General features: G+C 36.0%; 1 pseudogene; it reads right to left on the bottom strand.

The window, feature by feature from the left end:
* Positions 1-1,018: 1,018 nt before the first annotated feature.
* LOC124975095 (sorting nexin-6-like) lies at positions 1,019-9,884 on the bottom strand (annotated as a pseudogene).
* Between the last annotated feature and the right edge of the window lie 492 nt (positions 9,885-10,376).

Genomic DNA, 10,376 nt, shown 5'->3' with positions numbered 1-10,376 from the left:
AATGCATTCCTGTGGTGTTTCCTTATAAATCAAGCATGCATGGGCTTTTCCCTTTGTTAGGATCAGATCCATCAGGTCTTTTCCACCAGTCAAGCACCCACTTTAAAAAATATTTTCTGTATCTTTTGCTTTCTTTCTTTTTCTTTTTTTTTTATTTTTTTCTTCTTCTTTTACTTTTTTTGGTGTGTGTGTCTGTGTGTGTGTGTGTGCCAGGGATTGAACTCATGGGCACTCAACCACAGAGCCACATCCCCAGCCCTATTTTGTATTTTATTTAGAGACAGAGTCTCACTGAGTTGCTTAGCATCTCACTTTTGCTGAGGCTGGCTTTGAACTCACGATCCTCCTGCCTCAGCCTCCTGAGCCACTGGGATTACAAGTGTGCCACCACACCTGGTGCTTTATTCCCCCCCCCCACTGTTATCACTGGTTATTTTACAAAAATTGGTTTAGTGTACAAGTTCAAGGAAAACATTTGTTTTCCTTCAGAAATCATACTTCTAAAAGATTACATAACCTGGCCCAAACCTTCTATTTTGATTAATTTAAAGTAAGTTTGATTAAGAAGCTTTACAAGATGAATGACTGAAATATACAATGCTTTTTAAAAACAAAACTGAAAAAAATTCAGAAAGGCAATCTTTATCTTATTTGAACAATATATTTTAGAAAGGTTAAACTTCAGAAATTATTTAAAGGTACATAAGATTGGCAGCCATAAGGAGTACTATTTATAAAATAAACACAATTATAAGAGGCTAGTTTAAAAAAAAGACAATGTCGGGCTTCTGCGTGGAACAAGTGTGTGAGGACAGACGGGTCCAGAGGAGCGGAGTGAGGTCACACGGGTTGGCATTATCTGTGCACAGCATTGCTCCACTTTTCTCAGAAAAAGAAAAGTAGGTGAACTTTGTCAGCTGCTTAGTTTCCAGTGAGTGTAAATGCTTTAAAATCATTAAGAAAACAAAAATAAGATTTAAAGGAAGGCAGCCCTTTTTAAGAGCAAGGAGAATGTGGCTTATGTGTCTCCATTTAACACTGGCAGGCAGTGCTGCAGTAACTGGAGGTTACCCTTGGCATGCTTCAGTTCTAGTTCTGCAAGTTCCACTATTTTTTTTTTTCAGAATGCAGCAATTTGTCTTGTCTGAAAATCTTTAAGTTCTTGTTTTTCAAATTCAGATATTTTTTCAAACTTCTGACAACATAATTGTTGGGAAGTTTCAGCTTATAGAACATCTCTATTTTTTGCTCTTGCTTTATCCAGTACTTTGTTAGTGTTTTAATAATCCACTAGTGACCGAGATCATTGGTAAAGGAGATCCTTAACTGTTTGAGATTCTTTTAAGTAATATCTCGGAAGGTCAGAAGGTTTGAAGTCCTCATCAGCAGATGCCCTTGCTTCTGTTTTTCTTGTTTCATAAAACAGTTGTCATACTTTAAGGAAAAATTTGCATATATCTGTAGAATCCTGGGTTCCTAAAGCACATAATGAAGAACCAATTCTACCGTAACCAACTGCAGCACTTTTGTGGGACCTTGTCATCCTATCAGACTTAGCAGGTGCATCCTCAACTCAGCTATGATATTCTAAAAGCAATGTTCCTTCATGCTCAAAGAAATCATCTACATCCTTACTCCTGGAACAATTACTCCATCTGCTGATTTGACCATGTGCTTAAAGAAATCTTCAAGTTTCTCTTTTTAAATTTTTCCTTGCACACTAAAATCTCAATTATATTCCAAGAAGACATGGAAATTTAGATCTTTCCTCAACCTAGGATGTGCTGCCACACACATAGGAACACTTCGGGCTCGGTAACTGTCTTCTTGAATAGTGCCTAATATTCAGCTTCCAGCTCCTGTTTCGTGTCTGTGAATTCTTCCTTTGCCATTGATCCTTCCCCTTCTCAAAGCCTCTGTAGTTTTTCCCTTGAAGCATCAAAATCAGGCCTTGGTGGTGCTGGTGGAATGATATATCCTGCATAGTCTTCATTTTCAACAAAGGAATGATGAAGGCAGAGAAATCCCTCATGTTGTCAAACAAGAAAAAACTCATTCTGTTTACAATTTGTCAATGAACCTTTTGTGTGAACATGAATTTTACTTTATCCTCTCACTAAGAGCACCAGTGCTTTATTTATTAATACTGCATTTCAGACTTTTATTTTCAGCTGGCCCACACCTCTGAGAGTTACTTATTCCCTCCCCACACAGGATGTGGCAGAGAGCACATATTTATGATGTACCATGTAATTCTTCCTTCCTTACATGTGTACACTGTTTAATGTTTAAACAAGGTTAAACATATTTTGTCTCCTCAAATGTTTATCACTTCTTTCGGGTGAAAACATTCAAATTCATTATATACTAGCTTTTAAAAATTCATTTCTTTCATTTTAGGCATACATGACATTGTAGTGTATTTGACATGTGATATATACATGGAGTATAACTTATCTAATTAGGATCCCATTCTTGTGGTTGTACATGATTCACTGGTCAAGTATTCATATATGAACACAGGAAAGTGCTGTCTGATTCATTCTACTGTCTTTTCTACACCCCTTCCATCGAGCTTCTCTTCATCCTACTTTTTCTAACAGTGAATTGTATTCTTCCATCCCCGCCCCTTATCATGTGGTGGAATACACATATCGGAGAGTACATTGAGCCTAGAATAATGGTAACTAGAGTAACATAGCGATTTGTATATAAATAGATATGAGTATATGTGAATGTATGTATATGTATATAAAACAAAAATATAAAATATGTACAAAATATACATGAGAAAGTTTAGGTTTTTGTGTTGTGTTAGGGTTCAATTTTGGATTAGGATTTGAATTTCATTTTGGGCTAGAATTATGGTCAATGTTAGGGTGCATATAAATATATGAAATTCCATAAGGATATATATGAATATACATGTAAAAATATATATGGATATTCCAAATAATATTTAAAGATTAAATATAACAGACTTATGTTAAAGCACAGTGTTATATTTAGTTCTGACTTAAGGAACAGTATTCAGGTAAGGGTTAGGATGTAAAGATATATATCATATATGTCAACATATAAATTTATATGAACATAAATTATATAAAAATATATAAATATATATGCTTTTATCTATGGATAGGTTTATGGTAAGGGGGATTTTCATGTTCTGTGTTAAAGATAAGGTATGTCTGTAGAATTGAATATATGTAAAAATATACATGGATTTTTATGTGAATTTATAAAATTATATCCCAATATATATGTGCATTCATGTACATATATGGTTTATATGTAAAGTTTTGTATGCTTGGGGTGGTGGTAGGGATAGGACTAAGTTTAGAAATACGGTTATGGGTAGGGTTAAGGTTTGAATGTCTATATCTATATAAATAAATGCAAGTATGAATATATATGTAAAATATACATGAAAATATATAAATGCATATGGGTTTTGTGTATGGTTAGGGTTATGTTCAGATGGATGTTTATAATTTGATATAGGTATAACTTATATATACATAAATGAATATATAAAATATGTATGAATATAAGTGAATATATAAATATTTATGTCAATATATGTGAATATTCATATAAATACACATGGTTTTATAGGTGCATATTTTATGGCTGAGGGAGTGTTAATGTTAGGAAAATGTTTAATTGTTGGTTTAAGTAAAGTGTTTTACAAGGATACATATATGAATACACTTGAATATATTTTTGAAGATATATGTGAATATATGTATAATTATATGTGTAAGTGTATCTGACTATAGATATGAGTATGTTCAGAGTTAGTACTAATAGCACATTATTTCAGGTTTAAGTTACAATAATGTATGAATATGTCAAAGTATATATATTTTTGGATACATGAATGAAAACATGATTGTATTTGTCACTATGTATGCTTGGAAATATGAATGAATATGTATAAAAAATTTATAAATATGCATAAGACTGGTTAGGTTTAGAAGTAATTGTAGATTTAATGTTGGGGGCTATGCCATGCGGACTGCGCCAGGATGGTGCCTGGCAGCCAGTCAGAGGTTGCTTTGATCACATGGGTGGTGAGGAGGTTGATTAACATAAGCACACCCAGGTGATTTGTCATTGGCCTTATTCAATTAAGTCCAAGCACACAACGTGTGCACAGGTGCTCCTGCTTGTGCCTGCTCGTTTTGACCTTTACCATGATTGGGCAGCTAGCTCCTTGCCTAATCTTTGCATAATTGGCATCAGTCCTACCCTTCACCTCCTGGAGGGGATATAAGCCAGCTCTCCTCCAGCGCCGGGGTTCAAGTTCAAGGCCCCAGGTTTGAGGTTGGAGGTTCCAGGTTCGAGGTTCCAGTTCCCAGGTTTCCTGATTCATCAATAAACAGTTCTGAATTCAAGAGCCTCGCTACTCTTTTGTCCCCCCCGCCAAATTGACTCCACTGGATGGCGTCAATTTAACTTTAATTTTACCCTTGAGTTTGGATATATATTTGTGCAAATGAATATATATGCATATATATGTACATTTAATAAAATATCAGGTTACATTTAGGGTTGGGGTAGAATTAGAATAGCTTTTAATTCCTTGTATAACTTTTAGAATTTAGCATTTAGAGTTAGAGCTGTGAACTTTGTCTCTAGTAATAGGGATTAAGTTTTGGTGTTTCATATTATGGATACTGTGAGAGTTATGGTACTAATTTGCATATAAATGCATATGAATATATAGAGAGATTGATATTTTGTATGTGTATATAAAGTACTTATTGAAAAGGAAAATAAATTTATAAATACACAGAATTTTTGGTTTGGATTTTGATCGTTATGTTTTTTTTTTGTTTGTTTATTTATTTATTTTTAACGTTTACATAGGGTAATGATGTTTATTTTTTTCCCTTCCCCCCCACCCCTCCCACCCCTCTTTTCCCTCTATACAGTCCTTCTTTCCTTCATTCTTACCGCTCTCCTTAGCCTAACTCTAAACCTAACCCTAAACCTAATGCTAACCCCTCCCAACCCCCATTATATGTCCTCATCCGCTTATCAGCGAGATCATTCGTCCTTTAGTTTTTTGAGATTGGCTTATCTCACTTAGCATGATATTCTCCAATTTCGTCCATTTGCCTACAAATGCCATAATTTTATCATTCTTCATTGCGGAGTAATATTCCATTGTATAAATATGCCACAGTTTCTTTATCCATTCATCAACTGAAGGGCATCTAGGTTGGTTCCACAATCTGGCTATGGTGAATTGAGCAGCAATGAACATTGATGTGGCTGTATCTCTGTAGTATGCTGATTTTAAGTCCTTTGGGTATAGGCCAAGGAGTGGGATAGCTGGGTCAAATGGTGTTTCCATTCCAAGCTTTCTGAGGAAGCTCCACACTGCTTTCCAGAGTGGCTGCACTAATTTGCAACCCCACCAGCAATGTATGAGTGTTCCTTTTTCACCACATCCTCGCCAACACCTATTGTTGCTTGTGTTCTTGATAATCGCCATTCTAATTGGGGTGAGATGAACTCTTAGGGTAGTTTTGATTTGCATTTCCCTTATTACTAGGGATGTTGAACATTTTTTCATATATCTGTTGATTACTTGTACATCTTCTTCTGTGAAGTGTCTGTTCATTTCCTTAGCCCATTTGTTGATTGGATTATTTGTATTCTTCGTGTAGAGTTTTTTGAGTTCTTTATAGATTCTGGAAATTAGCGCTCTATCTGAGGTATGGTTGGCAAAAATATTCTCCCACTCTGTAGGCTCTCTCTTCACATTTCTGATAGTTTCCTTTGCTGAAAGAAAGCTTTTTAGTTTGAATCTATCCCAGTTGTTGATGCTTGCTTTTATTTCTTGTGCTATGGGAGTCCTGTTAAGGAAGTCTGATCCTAAGCCAACAAGTTGAAGATTTGGACCTACTTTTCTTCTATAAGATGCAGGGTCTCTGGTCTGATTCCGAGGTCCTTGATCCATTTTGAGTTGAGTTTTGTGTAGGGTGAGAGATAGGGGTTTAATTTCATTCTATTGCATATGGTTTTCGAGTTTTCCCAGCACCATTTGTTGAAGAGGCTATCTTTTCTCCATTGCATATTTTTGGCCCCTTTGTCTAGTATGAGAAAATTGTATTTATTTGGGTTTGTGTCCATGTCCTCTATTCTGTACCATTGATCTACCTGTCTATTTTGGTACCAATACCATGCCGTTTTTGTTACTATTGCTTTGTAGTAGAGTTGAAGATCTGGTATTGCAATACCCCCTGCTTCGCTCTTGCTACTGAGGATTGCTTTAGCTATTCTAGGTTTTTTATTCTTCCAGATGAATTTCATAATTGCTTGCTCTATTTCTGCAAGGTACATCATTGGGATTTTAATTGGAATTGCATTGAATCTGTATAGCACTTTAGGTAGTATAGCCATTTTGACAATATTAATTCTGCCTATCCAGGAACATGGGAGATCTTTCCATCTTCTAAGGTTTTCTTTAATTTCTTTCTTTAGTGTTCCGTAGTTCTCATTGTAGAGGTCTTTCACCTCTTTTGTGGGATTGATTCCCAAGTATTTTATTTTTTTCGATGCTATTGTGAATGGGGTAGTTTTCCTAATTTCTCTTTCTGAAGATTCATCACTTATGTATAAAAATGCATTGGATTTATGAGCATTGATCTTGTAACCTGCTACTTTACTGAATTCACTTATGAGTTCTAAAAGTTTTCTGGTGGAATTTCCAGGTTCCTCTAAATATATAATCATGTCATCAGCGAACAGGGATAGTTTGAGTTCTTCTTTTCCTATTCGTATCCCTTTAATTTCTTTGGTTTGTCTGATTGCTCTGGCTAGAGTCTCAAGGATGATGTTGAATAGAAGCGGTGAAAGAGGGCATCCCTGCCTTGTTTCAGTTTTTAGGGGGAAGCTTTCAGTTTTTCACCATTTAGAATGATATTAGCCATGGGTTTAGCATAGATTGCCTTTATAATGTTTAGGAATGTTCCCACTACCCCAATTTTTTCTAGTGTTTTGAGCATGAAGGGATGCTGTATTTTATCGAATGCTTTTTCTGCATCTATTGAAATAATCATGTGATTCTTAACTTTAAGTCTGTTGATATGGTGAATGACATTTATTGATTTCCGAATGTTGAACCAACCTTGCATCCCTGGGATAAAACCCACTTGATCGTGGTGCACTCTCTTTTTAATATATATTTGTATGCGATTTGCTAAAATTTTGTTGAGAATTTTTGCGTCGATGTTCATTAAGGATATTGGTCTGAAATTTTCTTTCCTTGATGTGTCTTTGTCTGGTTTAGGTATCAGGGTGATATTGGCTTCATAGAATGAGTTTGGGAGGGTTCCCTCCTCTTCTATTTCATGGAATAGTTTGAGGAGTATTGGAATGAGCTCTTCTTTAAAGGTTTTGTAGAACTCGGCTGAGAACCCATCTGGTCCTGGACTTTTCTTTGTTGGTAGGCTTTTGATGACCTCTTCTATTTCATTGCTTGAAATTGGTTTATTTAAATTGTGTATGTCCTCCTCGTTCAGTTTAGGTAATTCATATGTCTCTAGAAATTTGTTGATGTCTTTGAGGTTTTCTTTTTTGTTGGAGTATAGATTTTCGAAATAGCTTCTAATTATGTTTTGTATTTCACTCGTGTCTGTTGTGATGTTTCCTTGTTCATTCCGAATTTTAGTAATTTGAGTTTTCCTCCCTCTTTCTCTTTGTTAGTGTGGCTAAGGGTTTATCAATTTTATTTATTTTTTCAAAGAACCAACTATTTATTTTGTTAATTTTTCCAATTGTTTCTTTTGTTTCGATTTCGTTGATTTCGGCTCTGATTTTAACTATTTCCTGTCTTCTACTACTTTTGGTATTGGTCTGCTCTTCTTTTTCTAGTGCTTTGAGCTGTAGTGTTAAGTCATTTATTTGTTGATTTCTACTTCTTTTTTTGAATGCATCCCATGAAATAAATCTTCCTCTAAGTACTGCTTTCATAGTGTCCCAGAGATTTTGATATGATGTGTCTTTGTTCTCGTTTACTTCTAAGAATTTTTTTATTTCCCTCCTGATGTCTTCTGTTATCCATTCATCATATAATAGTGTATTATTTAGTCTCCAGGTATTGGCGAAGTTTCTGTTTTTTATTCTGTCATTTATTTCTAATTTCAATCCATTATGATCTGATAGAGTACAAGGTAGTATCTCTATCTTCTTGTATTTGCTAACAGTAGCTTTGTGGCATAAAATATGGTCTATTTTAGAGAAGGATCCATGTGCTGCTGAGAAGAAAGTGTATTCGTTCTTTGTTGGATGGTATATTCTATATATGTCTGTTAAGTCTAACATGCTGATTGTGTTGTTGAGATCTATAGTTTCTTTATTCAATTTTTGTTTGGACGATCTATCCAGTGGTGAGAGAGGTGTGTTAAAATCGCCTAGTATGATTGTGTTGTGGTCTATTTGATTTCTGGAATTGAGAAGGATTTGTTTGACGTACGTGGATGAGCCAATGTTCGGGGCATTGATATTTATGATTGTTATGTCTTGCTGATTTATGCTTCCCTTAAGCAGCATGTAATGTCCTTCTTTATCCCTTCTGACTAGTTTTGGTTTGAAGTCCACATTATCTGAGATGAGGATGGATACTCCAGCTTTTTTGCTGTGTCCGTGTGCATGGTATGTTTTTCCCCATCTTTTCACCTTTAGTCTATGGGTGTCTCTTTCTATGAGATGAGTCTCTTGCAGGCAGCATATTGTTGGATTTTTCTTTTTAATCCAATCTGCCAGTCTGTGTCTTTTGATTGATGAATTCAGGCCATTAACATTCAGGGTTATTATTGTGATATGATTTGTATTCCCAGTCAATTGACTCATATTTGTTTTTGACATGATTTGGTTTCTCCTTTATTTGGCTATTCCTTTAGGCTAGCGCCTCCTGTTGCTGATTTGCATCGTTGTTTTTCATCTCTTCCTCATGGAATATTTTGCTGAGAATGTTCTGTAATGCTGGCTTTCTTTTTGTAAATTCCTTTAGCTTCTGTTTATCATGGAAGGATCTTATTTCATCGTTAAATTTGAAGGTAAGTTTTGCTGGGTATAAGATTCTTGGTTGGCATCCGTTTTCTTTCAGGGCTTGGTATATGTTGTTCCAGGCCCTTCTGGCTTTTAGGGTCTGGATTGAAAAATCTGCTGATATTCTTATGGTTTCCCTCTGAATGTAATTTGATTCTTTTCTCTCGCAGCCTTTAAAATTCTGTCTTTATTTTGTATGTTAGGTATTTTCATAATAATGTGCCTTGGTGTGGGTCTGTTGTAATTTTGTATGTTTGGAGTTCTATAAGCCTCTTGTACTTGGTTTTCCATTTCATTCTTCAGATTTGGGAAATTTTCTGTTATTATTTCATTGAATAGATTGTTCATTCCTTTGGTTTGTTTCTCTAAGCCTTCCTCAATCCCAATAATTCTTAAATTTGGCCTTTTCATGATATCCCATAATTCTTGTAGATTCTGTTCATGATTTCTTACCATCTTTTCTGTTTGGCCAACTTTGCTTTCAAGATTAAATAATTTGTCTTCAATGTCTGAGGTTCTGTCTTCCAGGTGTTCTATCCTATTGGTTATGCTTTCTATGGAGTTTTTAACTTGGTTTATTGTTTCCTCATTTCAAGCATTTCAGTTTGTTTTTTTTTTTTCAGTATCTCTAACTCTTTATTGAATAGATCTCTTGCGTTCCGTATTTGGTCTTTTAACTGTTGATTGGTGCGATCATGTAATGCCTGCATTTGCTCTTTCATCTCCACCTTCAATGCCTGCATTTGCTCTTTCATCTCCTCATTAGCTTCCCTGATCATTTTAATTATGTACATTCTGAACTCCCTTTCTGACATTTCTTCTGCTGTGCTGTCATTGGGTTTTATTGATGTAGTATCTAGGTTTGTTTGGGACATTTTCTTCCCTTGTTTTCTCATATTGGTCAGTTGTCAGTGGGACCCTGAGATATTGCAGTTTTCCGCTATTGGCTTATAGTGTCCCAGTAGATTTCCAGTGTATCACCTCCCAGCCTTCAGTAGCCTGATGTCTTGGAGGAATCTGATAAAGCAGCGCATCTGAAGAAAACTGCCCCTAGTCCCCTACTGGTTCCACGATTTGGAACTGGCTCTGTGCTGAAATGCTCTCACTGTGGGCCTGCACCGTGCAGCTGGCCGTGTGGGAGGAGCCCACTGCCGGAGTGTGGAAGGCTACCTTGGGAAGACTCTAGTTGCCCTGCCCGGCTCCAATAAGCCACCTCTATCTGGGTCTGCCACCCGGGCCAAGCTTTACCCAGTGGGCAGACTCACCCGTGGCTCTATTTCAGTCCGAGTCTCTCAATGCCTCCCCTTCTT

The sequence above is a fragment of the Sciurus carolinensis genome, unplaced genomic scaffold (assembly GCF_902686445.1).
Source record: "Sciurus carolinensis unplaced genomic scaffold, mSciCar1.2, whole genome shotgun sequence".
NCBI lineage: Eukaryota > Metazoa > Chordata > Mammalia > Rodentia > Sciuridae > Sciurus > Sciurus carolinensis.
This window is presented reverse-complemented; position numbering and strand designations above follow the sequence as displayed.